At 44.8% G+C, this 18,168-nt stretch overlaps 1 pseudogene; it reads left to right on the top strand.

Moving 5' to 3' along the window:
- LOC145414036 (G-protein coupled receptor GRL101-like) overlaps nucleotides 1–15,575 on the top strand; it is a 160,270-nt pseudogene extending 144,695 nt beyond the window's left edge.
- The last annotated feature ends 2,593 nt before the right edge of the window (nucleotides 15,576–18,168 follow it).

Below are 18,168 nucleotides of genomic sequence, written 5' to 3'. Positions count from 1 at the left end.
ACTGATATAACTGGGTGGCTCCACTGCCCGGTTATACAAACGTCCCTCAGCTCCCTCCCTATCCCCCGAAGAGAGGATGGTGGACTGCGGGATTAGGAGAACTTCAGCCTGCAGTCCACTGGGTTCACGTTTCAGATGATCCTGGAGTTACAACAACTCCTCCCCCTCCTCCTCCTCCTCCTCCTCCTCCTACTACTACTACTACTACAAGAAAGTATGAGGAGGAGGAGGATCTACTGTCTACCTACCTACTACTTACCCACCTACCTACCTACCAGCCTACTTACGGTGTACTTACAGTGACCTTCGGGGGAACCACATCACGGTGCTGAGTCCGCGGGTGTTTTCAGGACTGACCAGCCTCACCCACCTGTAAGTACTAACCCACTGTAAGTACTAACCCAGTGTAAGTACTAACCAGAGTATACTAACCCTGTGTATATGAACGCAGAGTAAGTACTAACGGGGGGGGGAGGACCCACCACGTAAGTACTAAGTTATATTAATGTACTCTAACTGTACTTACCCACCATGTGTAAGTACTCACCCATGTACTTACTGGAGAGAGAGAGAGAGAGAGAGAGAGAGAGAGAGAGAGAGATTAGGTGAACAATTGTCTCGCAGAAGACAGTTTGAATAATTCTGTAAGGGAGAGTGTGAATAATTCTATGAGGGAGAGTGTGAATAATTCTGTAAGGGAGAGTGTGAATAATTCTGTAAGGGAGAGTGTGAATAATTCTGTAAGGGAGAGTGTGAATAATTCTGTAAGGGAGAGTGTGAATAATTCTGTAAGGGAGAGTGTGAATAATTCTGTGAGGGAGAGTGTGAATAATTCTGTGAGGGAGAGTGTGAATAATTCTGTGAGGGAGAGTGTGAATAATTCTGTGAGGGAGAGTGTGAATAATTCTGTAGAGGAGAGTGGAATTATAGATGAGATGATAGTAAAGTTATGAGGATGCGAAACTTTAGATATTTTTAAGAACAAGTAAACATAAAGTACTTTTCCTGGGTGATAATCAAATGTCATTAGTCGATGGAAGGAGGCTCCCTAACACCACTTCCTTAGCGATTTATTTTTCGATATGGGTGGTTAACATCCCACTGTACGTTATGTATGCAGAGAATGGGGATTGTTTTGAAGGATTTATGTAACACAGATGAGGACATTCAGGTGTAATAAGGAAAATAAATCGCTTAGGTAAAGATGTTAGAGATCTTCCCTACATGACGAGAATACTGGCCTAGGTAGGTGCAGAGTGAAGGATTTTAAATGATCTCTCTTCTAAGGGATGTACTCGTATAAGACGCTTGTTACCAGTTCACCTGTTTCACCGAGCCTCATACATCCTCATCCTACCCTGATATCACACCTAGACATTGGGTGTGGATATCATGACTACAGAACCATCACCTCTTTGGAGACATGAAGCTGAGGAGAAAGGCAAGCACAGATAAACGAACGAACAGCACCGAACAATTATAAAACTCTTAGCTTAATATTCTGAGAATTCCATTATTCTTTCGTGTAGTGTTTTGAAAGTTAATGTCCACTGTCTCGTGATTTTATATTTTGCCGTGACAGTTGTAATCACCTGTACTGTAAAATGCCCAGAGCCACTGCAACACAAGTGCTGGGGGTTGGGATTGCCTTTTACCTACGTGAATATAACCCGAGAGAGTATTTACGTATTGACAAAGAAAGGGAGACTGGTTAGCGAAAAACAGAAGTGAGAATAAGCGAAGAACAGTAGCTTGTCCTGTTATCGTTCTTAATGTTCTTGTCTGCTTCACACTGTTGGCCTTTTTTTTTTTATGCTGTTCTTGCTGACTTCAGATGATTGTGTTCAGCTTTTTTTTTTTTTTTTGAAGGGCTAGATACATTATAGCTGTCAGTAATACCTTCATGTTTCTCAAATGATATTGTTGGGGATGATTATTGATAGGCCTGCGTGATTTTGTGTGTGTGTGTGTGTGTGTGTGTGTGTGTGTGTGTGTGTGTGTACAGATAGAATTTAGTCTCTTACCAGGTGTTATCTCTTGCTTGGTATGTGCACTGTATGCGTATGTGCAGGTGATATACCTCGGTGGTGCAGCCCGGCCCATCTTATATACCTTCTGTTTGCAGGTGCTGTGTACTTGGTCTTTCCTGTCAACTCTCATCCGTGTGTGTTTCCGCGTGTATATGTATGTGCATAGAGATGGGTGGGCGAGTGCCAGTGGTGCTGCCTGGAGCATTGCGTGCCACATTTCTGGGTGCAACAGTGCCTATTGTATATGCATATGAAGTGTATGTGTAGTCTCACATATCATCTGTTAGCAATATGTACCTGTACCTGTGTGTGTGTGTGTGTGTGTGTGTGTGTGTGTGTGTGTGTGTGTGTGTTCTGGTGGGTGGACGTCTACGAGTTCCAGTGGTGCTCCCATTCCCGCCATGTACCACACTGTCCGCCGCCGTAGGACGAGTTCATTTATCGTGTATGTGTATGTACATATGTATATATTTGTAAATATATACAGGTGGATGGATGAGATCCGGTGATGCTGTCTGGCCTGACATGTGCCACACTGTCGGCCGCCGCCAGACCAGTTAATGTATATTATGTGTCTGTACGTGTGTGTATGTGTGTATGTTTGTATATGTGTATATATATGTATACCTATACAGGTGGGTGGATGAGTTCCGGTGGTGCTGTCTGGCCCGCCACGTGCCACACTGTCGGCCGCCGCCAGACCAGTTCAGTTCGTGTGAGGACCTGATGACCAACACGGTGCTCAGGGTCTGCGTCTGGGCACTCGCCGCCCTCGCACTCTCTGGCAACTTCCTCGTCATCCTCTGGAGATTCCTCTACCAGAACGACAACAAGGTGAGTACCAGATCACTTACATCATCATCAAACAGTTCATACTATTTCGGAGGGGTGGACAGAAGCCAGAAACAAGAAGATAAATGAGCAAGAGTAACAGCAGCCTTTAACACAGTACATTAGAAAATACTCACCATAACAGGGAGACAGATATCCTTTCCCTTTAAACTCGTGAAGCTCTTGGTCTTAAAAACTCTTCGTTCTTTTCCAGAGGCAGTACACTTTGTATATATGCTTTAGTTTAAGTAAATTGCTCTCGACGTGCTGTAGGATAGAGCCATTCTGTTAACTGCCGAGGTTGATTTTGTTGTGTAACCCCGGTCTGACTGGCAGAGCAGACCCATTAACCACAGGCTAGCAACAGCCCCTACAGGGCCGTCCCATGAAGTGAGCCAATGCTTCCCTGTGGCAGACTGCACCTCGTCACAGCTAGGTGCAAGGAAGAGTGTGGAAGTTTGGTTCCCGGATGGACGCTGCATTTGCGTCTCCACCCAGTTAACAAGGACACCATTGTAGGCTCCATGTCACCCTGTTTTTAGTTTTATGGTTACCACCCAGCTTTGTAAATGATTTCCTGTGTTGTAGGAAACCATTACGCTTGTCACTCAGTATAGAGCCACCTGGAGTGGAAAGGAGAGTATTAGAAAGTGAGAGAAAGGATGGGAGAAACAGGAAATAGGGTTGGTGGATGGGATACGTGGGTGGATGGACAACTAGGATGGGTGTGTGGGTGAGTGGAGTGGGGAGGGGTGGTTGAGTGAGTCTGGGGTGGGGTGAGTGGAATGGGGTGGAGTGGGGAATGGGATGGAAGGGTGGGTAAGGATGTGGGTGGGAGACGGGCTTATGTTGCTAGTCCTTTCCGTAGAGTCATAATCTCGAGGGCGTGGAAGACTTCATAGCACTTCTTCCAAATTGATGTAGTTTGTTTAGTACACCTTAATATTCACTTCCCAGGCATTTATATATTATTAATACGTTCATAGATTGTGTCAGTAACATGAGGATATTACGTGTTTAGGCAGAATAGGTCGCAGCCGACAAGGTATTACGAAATCTAAGTCAGTGAAAAAAAGACCCTATGATTACACTTTCAACTTTAAGATTAGTAAATTTCCTTACTCAGCATCTTTCACGAAGTTCCCCTCTACCCCCCCCCCCTTTCTTTTTGTCCCTCCCCCTTCATCATTGCAGCTTGTTTCCCACCCACCCACACACCCTTCCCCCTTCGTATGTGTTTCCCACCCACCCACACACCCTCCCTCCTTCGTATGTGTTTCCCACCCACCCACACACCCTCCCTCCTTCGTATGTGTTTCCCACCCACCCACACACCCTCCCTCCTTCGTATGTGTTTCCCACCCACCCACACACCCTCCCTCCTTTGTAAGTGTTTCCCTTTCACCCACACACCCTCCCTCCTTCGTATGTGTTCAGGTGTTTTCGTTCCTCATCAGCAGCCTGTATATACCTCCTTAGATCCTCTCGTTCCTCATCACCAGCCAGGCATTGAGTGACCTGTGTATGGGGCTGTATCTGTATATTTACCTGTCTGTGTGGGCTACCTATATATGTCCCTCACCAACCTACCTCTGGGACACCTGTATGTGTTTATGTGTACCTGACCGTATATTTACTGTAGCCTATGTATATTTGTGTATAGGTACACTCGTTCCTTATCACCAACCTGGCCCTGGGGGACCTGTGTATGGGGCTGTACCTGTGTATGTACCTCTGTATGTACCTGTCTGTATACCTGTCTGTGTACTTGTATTTACACGTGTACAGTTATACTCGTTCCTCATCACCAACCTGGCCCTGGGTGACCTGTGTATGGGACTGTACCTGTATACATACCTGTGTATGTACCTGTCTGTGTACCTGTATATACATGTACACAGGTACACTCGTTCCTCATCACCAACCTGGCCCTGGGGGACCTGTGTATGGGGCTGTACCTGTGTATGTACCTGTCTGTGTACCTGTATACGTACCTGTTTGTGTACCTGTATATACATGTACACAGGTACACTCGTTCCTCATCACCAACCTTGCCCTTGGGGACCTGTGTATGGGGCTGTACCTGTGTGTACCTGTCTGTGTACCTGTATATGCATGTACACAGGTACACTCGTTCCTCATCACCAACCTGGCCCTTGGGGACCTGTGTATGGGGCTGTACCTGTGTATGTACCTGTCTGTGTACCTGTATATACATGTGCACAGGTACACTCGTTCCTCATCACCAATCTTGCCCTTGGGGACCTGTGTATGTGGCTGTACCTGTGTATGTACCTGTCTATGTACCTGTATATACATGTACACAGGTACACTCGTTCCTCATCACCAACCTTGCCCTTGGGGACCTGTGTATGGGGCTGTACCTGCTCATCATCGCCGCGGTGGACATCAACTACCGCGGTGTGTACTTCATCCACGACGCAGCCTGGCGGAGCTCATCCCTGTGTCAGCTGGCGGGATTCTTCTCCACCTTCTCCAGCGAACTGTCAGTCTTCACGCTGACAGGTGAGGAAAGGAGTGGTGGAGGTAACAGGATGCTGGGAGAGGGAGGCAGGCAGCCAGGTGCAGATGTGTCAGTTGGCTGGATGCTCCACGTCCTCCAGCGTGTTGTAAGGCTTCACGCTGAGAGGCAGGAGCGGTGAGGAAGATATCTAGATAGATAAATAGGTTGGTAGATAGATAGAAAATAGATAAAGCTTGTCACAAAGTAGCTGCATAATAGTTGAGAATTTGACCCATATTGACACAGTATTTCTTACTCGAAATTAGCTGTAGATTAACTCTACTTACATATATATATATATATATATATATATATATATATATATATATATATATATATATATATATATATATATATATATATATATTCTGTGTGCTACAGTGATCACGGCACATCGACAGCTGGTGCATATCCCATACCTTGCAGTAATATGACGCAGAGAATGATGAATCCTATCCGTGTATCCATGGAAGTCACGGTAGAGCGACTGCTGGTGATATTTCCACCCCATGTGGCAGTAGTAACAGCATGACACAGTGCTGCAGACCTGTCCATATACTAACAGTAATCACGATGAGACGGCTGCTGGTGATCGTTTCCCCGTTCCATGTACCCGTATAACACAGTGCTATAATAAGCCTGTTTGTGTTCCGTCAGTAATCACGGTGGAACGGCTGCTGGTGATAGTGTTCCCGTTCCGTGCGCCGCGGCTCAGCATGAGAGCCACCAAGACCATCATGGCGGCGGTGTGGCTCTGTGTGGCTCTGCTGGCTGCCCTGCCTCTCCTGGACATCCACTACTTCAGGTATGTGGCTCACTGGGTCACTCACTCACTCACTCACTCACCCAATCATTCGCTTATATACTAACTTAGTCCGATCCACTATTTTAGGTAACTCAGTCATTTAAAATATTTCTGATCAGGCAATCATTGAGTCATGTTCAGTATTTCGGATCAGTCAGTCAGTCAGTACCTCAGTCAGTCAGTCAATCTGGTTCACTTCCCTCTTACGTGATACTAACTCTGTCGGCGGGGACACGAATTTACTAGTCAGTCAGTCAGTCACGTGCAGTAATCTTGGTCAGTCATTCAGTGGGCCAGTCATGTCCAGTTATATGCTAATCAGACGTATGAACAGCGTCAGGTGTCGCTCAATCAGGTACGCTGCTTTGGGTTCGTCTTTCATTCATTCAATATAGATTTTTCATGAGGCATAGCAGTGGTAGTCGGCCAGGGTGTATCGTGTGCATGATTTTTTTTTTTTTTTTTTTTTTTTGAGGGACAGGAGTTAATGGGGTGAATGGAGGTGCGAAAGGAGCATTTGTGGGGAAAAGTTTTGCTTAATAAATATAATACAGTACAAAATAATGTAGGTACAGTTTCACACATAAAGTACAGACAATAAGAGTTTAAGTTGTGTTTTTGTAGGCTGAAGTTTTAAGAATTTAGAGAAACGTTTCCATGTAATAAAAGTACAGTTGTTCGGTGTCTGTTCCAACCCATAACAGTGAACATTGCTTGAAATTAAGACACAGGTGATGAGCATTAACATATACTGTGCTAAACTTTGAAATACAGAACAGTACTTATGCTGGAGTAGATTTAAGAATAACAGGATGGGGCACTCAAAGAACGCAACACCCGCCACCACCAACCGGTCTAAGGGAGGAATATTTGCCCCTGCCCTGTGATCCTGACCTTCAACAATTCTCGAAATCAGATTATTCTTTCCCAGTCCTTAACCCTTCCACCAGATAAGGGAAATAGCAGATCCAGACGCCTTGAGTTGACCTTGCCCAATGATCTTGACCTTTGACATTTTCCTACAACCTTGACCTTTGTTTTGAAAATCGTATCTCTTTATCATTGTTTTATCCTGAACCCTTCCACAAAGTTTAGTCTACATCAGATACAAACCGTTTAAGTTATTCCTGCCTTACTGACCTTGACCTCTGACTTATTGTTTTAAAATTTCAGGTGATCCTTTACTCCTCCACCAAGTTTGATCGAAATCTGACAAACTGGTTTAGCTTTTTCTTTCACACACAGACACATGGTTTGAACTTTGAGCTTACCCTGTGACCTTGATTTACTGCGTGTTCTCAGAATTGAATTCCTTTGTTTTTGCCTGACCCATAATCCTTCCATCAAGATTGCGGTAGCTTTCCTCCTTAGCTGCCCCCCCCCCCTTCTACCATGGTTAGCTGGAGCTGGATGAAAACGGTTTGTGTTATTTTGTTACACACACACACACAAACACACACACACACACACACACACACACACACACACACACACACACACACACACACACACACACACACACACACACACACACACACACACCGATCAAACCATAACACTTTCTTTTGCCTCGAGAGCATCGGTGTAATAATGTCACAGCAAAGAAGTGTCCCTCTTCTTATGTTATCAGTATTTTCTAAATCTAAAAATTTAATGACTACTAAATGACTCCTGTCTTCATGAATGTGAGCATTTATTTGTAGTTTACGAAAACATTTTATATATATTACTAATAAGCATAAAGATAAGTATGCAATTTTGCGATAGTCATCTTATTTGAGGACCTAAATTTCTTAAAGCATAGATTAGGGTTAAACGACGTGAAAGGAAGTTGAACAACGAGGTACAATATAATTAATGAGTTTCCCACGTTTAATGTAACAGTAATAGTGGATACAAATGATGGAAGTGGAGTGACTATGGTACGTGGTGGAAAGGAAGGCTTGGACGTGAGGGGAGGTGGTGAGGTGGATGATGCAAATGTGACTTTAACTTCGTGCTGATGTCAGGTGTGCTTTGGTAATTTTGATGGAGTGTACAGGTAACCGTGGCCGCTGCGACAGGTGTTGGTCTCCGCAGGAACTTCTACGGTCGGTCTGGGGTCTGCCTGGCGCTGCACATCACCCACGAGAAGCCCAACGGGTGGCAGTACTCGGTGTTTGTCTTCCTCGGTGAGTGTGTGTGTGTGTGTGTGTGTGTGTGTGTGTGTGTGTGTGTGTGTGTGTGTGTGTGTGTGTGAGAGAGAGAGAGAGAGAGAGAGAGTGAGTGAGTGAGTATGTGTGTGTGCCTGTAGCTTTAGCTTCTTCCCAATACCGAACTAGTCCGGTGGTCCACTTTCACCCCCAATACTGAACTAGTGCTCTGGTCCATTCTCTCCTCAGTACTGGACTAGTTCCCTCGTTCACACTCTTCCTCAGTACCCGACCAGTACCCCAGTCCACTCTCTCTCCCCCAGTAGTCAACCAGTGCCCTTGTCCACTCTCTCACCCCCAGTAGTCAACCAGTGTCCCAGTCCACGCTTTCTTCCCCCGTAGTCAACCAGTACTCTAGTCCACTCTCTCTCCCCCAGTCCACTGTCTTCCCCAGTAGTCAACCAGTACCCCGGTCCCCTTTCCCCCCAGTACTGAACCTGGCCTCGTTCTCCGTCATCGCTGGGTCGTACTGGGCTATGTACTGGACAGCGCGAACTTCGAGCGAGGCCGTCAGAACCGACCTGCTGCACCGACGGGAGACCAACATGGCGAGGAAGATGACGCTGATAGTGGTGACGGACGCTGCGTGTTGGTTACCCATTATAGTGCTGGGTATGGTGTCACTAGCAGGCGTCACCATACCACCACAGGTCAGTGTTGTACAGTGTCATATAGAGAGTATTATATAGTACTGTTATCACCTCACCATCCCACCAACATAGCGAGGAAGGTGACGCAGTGGCTTTAGTTACGCATTACGGGGTTAGAATTGGTGTCAGTGGCAGGCGTTTCAGTACCACCATAGCCTAAATGTTAAGTACTGTACCTGTAATTTTAGCGGTGACGGACGTGGCTTGTTGGTTACGCATTCTGATATTGGCATCCCGTTGATATATGGCTAACTTAAGTTGATAATGTACAAGCATCGGTGTGAATAATTGGACACACGTAAAACCCTGATGAGACCATTTTCAAAACTTTTCGATCTCACCTCGTATACAGTGGTGGGACTGGTGTTGCGGGGTGGTGTCGCCTGGGTAGGGTAGGGTTTGTCTCTGGGTAGGCTAGGGTGCGTCTGGGTAGAGTAGGGTGTGTCTCTGGGTAAGGTAGGGTGTGTCTGGGTAGGCTAGGGTGTGTCTGGGTAGGATATTTTCTGAGGGGTGGGTGTCTGGTGGTGGTTCTTGAAGGATGCTATTTGGCTGGAGGTATTGGACGGCTGTGGTAGTTATGTAATTATTTATGTTTGTGAAGTGTTGTAGTGGGAGTGATGTCAGTGGATGGTGTACGCAGATCACCACAGAGATAGCACAGTATTGGTGTTGTTCAGTGTTCAGTGATGCCTTACTTCTCGGCGTTTCATTTAATTCAGGCTCCCGCAAGATGATTTAGTTTAGCGGTAGAAAAAATCTCTTGTTTGAGTGGGATATAATTACCTGAGAATGGTATAGATTAATTTCCTGTGTAAAATAAGGTTTCATTCTCTTTTAAAATGACGATATGAGCTGGGTGATGTTTGAATGTACAATTGTGACTGGAGAGAATGAGTAAGGGAATTGTTCACTCTTTGATGGGTCTGTTTCTGTCTATGTGCAACTGGGTGTGAGTGTTTCTGATAGAGAGAGAGAGAGAGAGAGAGAGAGAGAGTTTGTGTGTGTGTGTGTGTGTGTGTGTGTGTGTGTGTGTGTGTGTGTGTGTGTGCGTGTGCGCGTGTGTGTGTAAGAGAGAGCTACATATTACATGTGTTCGCGTGGGTGGCAGTGTTTGTGCTACCCCTCAACGCCGCCATCAGCCCGCTCCTGTGTGTGTGTGTGTGTGTGTGTGTGTGTGTGTGTGTGTGTGTGTGTGTGTATGTGTGTGTGTGTGTGTGTGTAAGAGAGAGCCACATATTCCAGGTGTTCGCGTGGGTGGCAGTGTTTGTGCTATCCCTCAACGCTGCCATCAACCCGCTCTTGTGTGTGTGTGTGTGTGTGTGTGTGTGTGTGTGTGTGTGTGTGTGTGTGTGTGTGTGTGTGTGTGTAAGAGAGAGCCACATATTCCAGGTGTTCGCGTGAGTGGCAGTGTTTGTGCTACTCCTCAACGCCGCCATCAACCTGCTCCTGTGTGTGTGTGTGTGTGTGTGTGTGTGTGTGTGTGTGTGTGTGTAAGAGAGAGCCACATATTCCAGGTGTTCGCGTGGGTGGCAGTATTTGTGCTACCCCTCAACGCTGCCATCAACCCGCTCTTGTGTGTGTGTGTGTGTGTGTGTGTGTAAGAGAGAGCCACATATTCCAGGTGTTCGCGTGGGTGGCAGTGTTTGTGCTACCCCTCAACGCTGCCATCAACCCGCTCCTCTACACACTGTCCACAGCGCCCTTCCTCACCAAAGCCCGCGAGAGAGCCCTTACCGTCCGCACCAGCTTCAGGTGGTCCGTCTCTCGCAGGCATACCAACTCATCTATAGCAACGTGTGAGTATATGTTGGTCTATCTGTATCTGTCTGTCTGTCTATCTGTGAGTTGAAGTGGCTATTGTACGTCTGTCTATCTGTCTGCCTGCCTCTCTGTCTGTCTGTCTATCCTTCCCATTATCGAAAAGGCACACTAACTCATATATAGCCATTTGTTGCTCTCTAAGTGGCTGTTAAACTGGTCTGTCTGTCTGTCAGTATCTATCTGTCTTTGTATATCTATGTGTTTATCTGCCTGAGACTCCATAGCTGGCATGCTTTTGTCGACGTGTGTGTGTGTGTGTGTGTGTGTGTGTGTGTGTGTGTGTGTGTGTGTGTGTGTGTGTGTGTATCACCCTCCAGAAGGTTTGTAGTATATTTAACATCCTATTATGAGTCACAACGCATACATGTACATATATTATACGTACACATCATGTATGTATATATTGTACACACACACACACACACACACACACACACACACACACACACACACACACACACACACACACACACACACACACACACACACACACACACACACACACACACACACACACACACACACACACACACACGGGATATGCAGGCCACAAAACACGCAAAAAACACGTTCACAATACTCATGGAACAATCTGCTCTCTCATGCACGACTATCTAGACATTGGCCATTTCCCTCGTTGTATCAGCTTCGAAAACAGTAATACCTGGACGTCACCTGCCAGGGATTGAGTGGCATCAGGAACACAGAAAAAATATAACAGTATTATAGAAACACAAAGCTGCAACACCTCACACTGGTGAATAGAAACACAAAGGCCGCAACACTTTACATTGGCGACAAACTTACCTGAAATGTCCCTGTTATATTTCAGTTTAGTTAAGACTTTTTTATCACGGCCAATTTAACCGCTGCTCTATCTTTTAACTGAGCCTGATCTCGTCTGGCATTAGCGTGGATCATCCCCGAGACTAGTCACCGTGGTTGGAAAACATAGACGTGTTACACAGTTTCTCTCTCTCTCTCTCTCTGGGACAGAAAACAGATACAGAGGAAATATAGATATATGAAACCACATACCACACACACACACACACACACACACACACACACACACACACACACACACACACACACACACATATATATATATATATATATATATATATATATATATATATATATATAGATGGTATGTGGTTTTATATATCTATATTTCCTCTGTATTTCTGCCCCAATATTCTGCAGGCCCATCATCAGTTTCATAGCCGTTTGTTAGTTAGAAGGGGACCCTGTGTGTGGGTGTGTCCATCTGTCTACCAATGTCTGTGTTTCAGTTTGTCCATATATTGTTAGACATCACACCCCACACGCACACCAACCCTGGCCGGGCCTACAGGTCTGTGGGTGGTGGCTGCACTGATCTGTTTCGAATGAGTTTGTCTGCGTTTTTATGTCTGTTATTTGACGTTATGTATCATCCTATTTTTCGGTTGGTCGTAGCAAAACATTATAACCTCCAGGAACTGTCATAACTCCTCCAGCCTATGGACGTATAATTCATTGTAATCACGGTATCCCAAGATAATTTTAATTTAGCTTAGCATATACTTTTACAGTTGGAGGAGTTACAGACAGCCTTCGTTACCCCTTCGACTACCAGCGGCTCTTTGCGGAATGAAATTGGATCGTAGATGCAAGAAAAAGTACAGAAACAAGGCATCATCGTGAAATGGGTGCATAAAATTAGAACGTAAAATATCATTACAAGTTCTGCATTTTCTGTTGACTGATTTTAGAATAATGTTTTCAGTAATACTAAGCTGTGTGATGTGTTGATGGTGTGATGGAATGGTGATACGGTCTGGGAAGTTTGCTGAATATTCCACCACGTCTGCTTCTCACTGCTTTCTGGTGACTAACAATCCTTATCTGAGAGGGGCATCGAATGTTTCTGTGCCCACGAGTGACATGATACGCGAGAAAGGAAAGCTACAGGAGTACCATAAGTGCGAAACAGAACTGATGGAATATTTATAGAATTTGGGTCGTGTTTACAAGAGACTCAAAGTTGTTTTTACGATAGACAGTTGTTTGTTAACTACTGCAACATAACTCCTGTGCATTTGTCACAATAATATTCACCTCAGCTTGATTGTGGATTGTTTGATGGTTGTACCAGTGAAGACAAACGCATATACAAACAATCATAAATACAGGTTATAGTTAGTGGGGGTTTATGAAAAAAAAAAAAAAAATCGCTGTTTGCCCCTAACTGTGCACGCTAACTTTTTCTTTCCTTTTTTTTCTCTTTTGTTTTTCTTTCTTTTTTTAGGTGGGCCCTATGCTGACGACAGGACGGTAGTGCTGATCAAACCTCTGGATGCTCTGTCTCACTCCGCCTTGCTGACCCCGCGCGGCCTCCCTCACGCCCGACACGAGGTCATGTCACGACTCTCACCCCTGCAGCTGCTGACCCATGGCCCCAGCAGCTTCCGTCACCACCACCCCACCCACCACTACAGCCACCCCCTCAGTTACAGCTTCTCTTCTTCCTCACACAGTAGCGAAGAGCAGTCCATTCCCAGGTGAGCTTTACTGACTTCGCGCGCGCGCGCGTGCGTGCGTGTGTGTGTGTGTGTGTGTGTGTGTGTGTGTGTGTGTGTGTGTGTGTGTGTGTGTGTGTGTGTGTGTGTGTGGCCATATTGAGTGCTGATTTGCTATACAATTTTCACCTTAACTTAGCCCAGATTTTCGTCCATTTACAACTTACTTCACGTAGGTCAGTGGCAGAAAAAGACAGTACTACAACTCTACACCCTTCCCATGGCACTTCTTCGTGACCGGCATCATATTTTGGTGTTAATCTACCGTTACATCTCAGCAGTAAAGATGCAGACATGGAAATTTTAGGCCAAGTTACAGTAAAAGGAGTTTAGCTGGGAAATAGTGTAGTATAGAGCGATTCGGTGTGATTTATTGCTATGCTGGCTAAGATTTGTCAGTGTTTAAGTCTGCTTCCTTAGATGGGGTAGACAAAAACCTAAATTGGACACAGAAAAAGTTAAGGAGCTAGCTATGGAGCTGCCCTACATGCTGTTCCTTTATTTTTGCCCAACATATTTCTTTTTTTGGGGGGAGAGAGCTGTACCATCTTGAATTATGGTCACCCGTCTTTGGAACACCTTATACTATGTGTCTTTCTGTCTGCTTTGAGTCTTACCTTTTCGTCTACTAATGAGACTTAAACAATATTCAATCTTAGGCTGTTTTTGGTTAGTATTTGTGCATAGAGGCATAAGGTATGGTGGCCCTAGACAAATGAAGGCTTCGTAGTGGGCAAAGTGTGTTTATATGGTTAACGTTTGTTGTGTAAGTTAAAAAGTAGTGCAAAGTTTGGTTCATTAGGTAAAATTTAACTGGTTTTGGTGCGATATTTATTTATTTATTTATTTATATTTACTGAAGAAATGAGAACAAATTAAGGGACCAAAGGACATTATTCTACCTGTGTTTTAAATATTTTTCAGTGTCTAGCGTGTTTCATGCTTCGATCTCTATGTTAGTCCTTAATGAACTTCTAATTTCAAGATCAACTTAATTTTTCACTGGTAAGGAATTTTTTGAAAAAGAGTAGAATATTTTAAGCTGTGGAAGTAGCATGGACAGCAGAAGAATGTGAAAGGATGTTGACAAGATGATGAATGAATGTGTATGTATATGATCATCAGGTTTGTGTATTTTGTATATCGTATTATAAAACTTTCCTGTTAGTTTCTCTCTCTCTCTCTCTCTCTCTCTCTCTCTCTCTCTCTCTCTGTGTGTGTGTGTGTGTGTGTGTGTGTGTGTGTGTGTGTGTGTGTGTGTGTGTGTGTGTCCTCAGTCTCTATACATCTCTCTCTGCCTCTCACATTCATTACACTCGTCCTTTTCAGTTCCTCTCTCACTTACCTTATGCCTTCCCTCTCATTCCTCTTGCTCGCTTCCTCTTTAATTACTCTTCCTTCTTTCGTTCCCCTGTTCCTCTTCCACTTCTCTCCTCTCCTTAATCTACCCTACCATCTCTCCCAATTAACCTCTTTTACTTACCCTTTCCCCATCCTCCTCCTTTACTCCTCTTTGTCTTCCTCCTACTTTACTTATTCTTTCCTCCCTTTTCCTCTTAAATAATCCCTTCGTCCGTCTCTCTTACTTTTTTTTTTTTTATCATTTCCTCTTGCAGCTTCCCTCTTCGTTTCCTCCCATTATTTATTTTTTTATGTATTTTTTTTTTTTTGGGGGGGGCGGGCACACCATCTCTTCCTTTCCACTTTCTTTCTTCTGGTTTTTCTTCCCTCGTGACCTGCTTCCTTCTGGCTTACTTACTCCTCCTTTTCTCATTCCCTGGTCATCCTTCCCTCCGTCCCTTTCCTTTATTACCTATATTTACTCCCCCTTTCTTACCTTGCTCCCTTTTAATATTCCTCTATTGTTTCCCTTTCCATCTTCTCCGTCCACATCTTTTATCTGCCCTACCCTCTCTCCTCTTTACGTTCTCCTTCCTTCAGAGTTCCCCAGACATCTTCTCTCTTCCCTTCCGTTCTCAGCCATGCAGTTTGTCTTCCTTGTGCCTTCAGACGTGCGAGTAGCGAGGGATGGGTGGCTCCCCAGAGAGAGATCATCCCCCTGTGTGAGCTGACTGATGCCGCCCACGCCCACACGCCCCTCACACGACAACACTCACGCAAGAAGCACTCCAAACACCGCCGCGAGCTGTACGACTGAGGTTTTGTGCAGTGGAGCTCAGGCTTGGGGGAGGGAACACGCAGCCCTCTCACAGACACCATCACAAGTCCTTTCATATACCCACACACCCCATTTACACACCCACATCCCTATCACACACCTCCCTCTCACAAACCCAGACACTCCTCTCACACTTCCACACACTCCTCTCACACACACCCACTCACCCCTCTCACACACCCGCACACCCCTCTCACAAACCCACACACCTCTCTCACAAACCCACACACCCTCTCACAAACCCACACACCCTCTCACAAACCCACACACTGTCTTACACGTCTCTCTCATACATACCTCCCTCTCACAAGCCCACACGTCCCTCTCACACGCTTTTACGCTCCTCTCTCACGCCAATTTCACTTGTCCATACACCCCATTCACGATAACACTATCGTAAGAAGCGCCCCAAGCACCACCTCAAGCTGTGTGACTGAGGCAGTGTATAGTACAGGTCGGCACGAGGGAAGGGAACATGCACCCGTCTCGTACAAACGTGTTTTTCATACATATTATCAACAAATCTTATCAAATCCACTATCAGAAATCAGCTGAAGTTATCCCACACGAAACAGAAATATACCTGACCTAATCTATTTTTATTTCATCGCGTAATCGGAAGGTGCTGCATCGAGGGGCAGTTATGTTCTTTCCTGAAACTCGATCAAATCTCTTGTTACACTGAGGATAATTTCTCTTTGATTTTATCCATGCGTAATAGCAGAGTCGGGTTTTAGTTGAGCCAAATGATTTTATTCAATTTGTTTTCGAGCCAAAAGTCTGCTGAACTACGTATCTATAGTTTACTCAGTGTTCATATTCCTTCATCCCTAATAACTGTGATCCATCAGGTAAGAAGTAAAGGATATACGTATCTCGCCTTCCTTTTAATGGCCAGTAGGTAATTTGAAGACAACTACCTCAGTGACTCTAGTAGGTGGTCACGCAGATTACAAAGCACATCCATGAAGGGAATACTCTTACAGAACATTTTTGTAACGGTAATACAAAGTGGTATCGGGAGGGTCAGTGTTTGTATTACCGAAACTGAACACAACAAACACCAGTAAGGAACATATTAACTCCTTCAGTCATCATTGCAGTGGCTTGGAAGTGCATCAGAATCCGCCACACCAACCATTCCGAGATGCCTGGCTCTGTTCCACTCATTTTCACATCCATCGTGGCCCGAGCTTCGAGAACTTTTTGGTGAGAGTGCACAAAGGTCAGCCTCGTGTTCCATCGTGTGTGGCAGTTACGGTGTCGGAAATTCAGGGTTTGTCTCTCCTCTCCCGCACCCAGTTTGAATCATCCTGGCCTTTGCTTCATGACTTACCCAAGACCTTATGTGTCTCATCTGGGGGGAGGAGGGGGAGCGTATTTATGGTGGCGCGGGAGATTTCGGTGCACCTCTTCTTAAGCGATTTATTTTGCATATAACGCTTCGTTGTATTTTCTTGTGCTTTATTGAGGTAAATAATGGTGATACTGGAAATGTATGAACAACGTAAGAGAGCATCATAGCCTAAGAAGTAAAATAAATCGCTTCGAAGAAAGTATTACGAACTCTATGCAACCAACAATACGGGCCATAGTTAGAGCACGCAAGGACCTCTATACAGGGACGGAACCAGCATTTATAAAAGAAAGGTTCCATTTTTTTCTTTTTTCTTTTTTTTTACTGTCGACAATCATACGTTTAAGATATATACTACTAATCAAAGCCTGTATATACATCATCACAATTTATTTTCAAAACCATAGAGTAAAAAGCTTCATCACGAGAGCCTATGTATACGACTTGGGAATTGTCAGACATGTGTTGCAGCTGTTCATGCAATAATAATGTATACTTGTTGCAGGAAAAATAAAAAACAAAAAAAGGCAGGGGAAAGGGGGCTTTGGACCTCCTATACCCCCCACTGGATCCACCACTGCCTGTGCTGTGGGTTTGTGTGCCATCCAGTGTGAAATAATGTAAATACAGTGATGGTGACGTGTTGAGTAGCACACTAGTTTTTCTTTATATACGAGTACTAGGTCTATTTTTGATATCCAGAATATAAATATGCTAGTGTTGTTAAAGTGTGACTATATTATATTGTATTATAAGAACTTAGTGTCATCACACTGAAGGCGTAATTGATAAACTGTTTGAATTACTGTGGAAAATATTTTTATCTGCGAATAAAAGTTTGAAACTGTGTTTTACTTACCTTTCTAAATGCATTCCTTTTTCATTATCCTTGACGTGATCCTTAAAGTATATCTCTCTCTGTTTATACACACACACACACACACACACACACACACACACACACGCACGCACACACACACGCGCGCGCGCGCGAGCGCATATAGATAGATAGATACATACATACATAGATATATCATCATCATCATTATCCGGACCTCCTTTCCCACCCTATGGCAGGGTGAGGAGTAGCAACGTCCAGACAGCCTAAATTGCTCAGTCCAATGGGCCACGCTTACATTCACTCATCATTCAAGCCCCCCGAATCTTGGCTTTATCTGATACGCCAAAAACTTTCACCACATTCCTTAGCTTCAC

This window comes from Coenobita brevimanus, chromosome 98 (assembly GCF_032717465.1).
Source record: "Coenobita brevimanus isolate Jiangsu-jjx chromosome 98, ASM3271746v2, whole genome shotgun sequence".
NCBI classification, from domain to species: Eukaryota; Metazoa; Arthropoda; class Malacostraca; order Decapoda; family Coenobitidae; genus Coenobita; species Coenobita brevimanus.
Note: the sequence above shows the minus strand (reverse complement) of the source record. Positions and strands in the feature narration are given on the sequence as shown.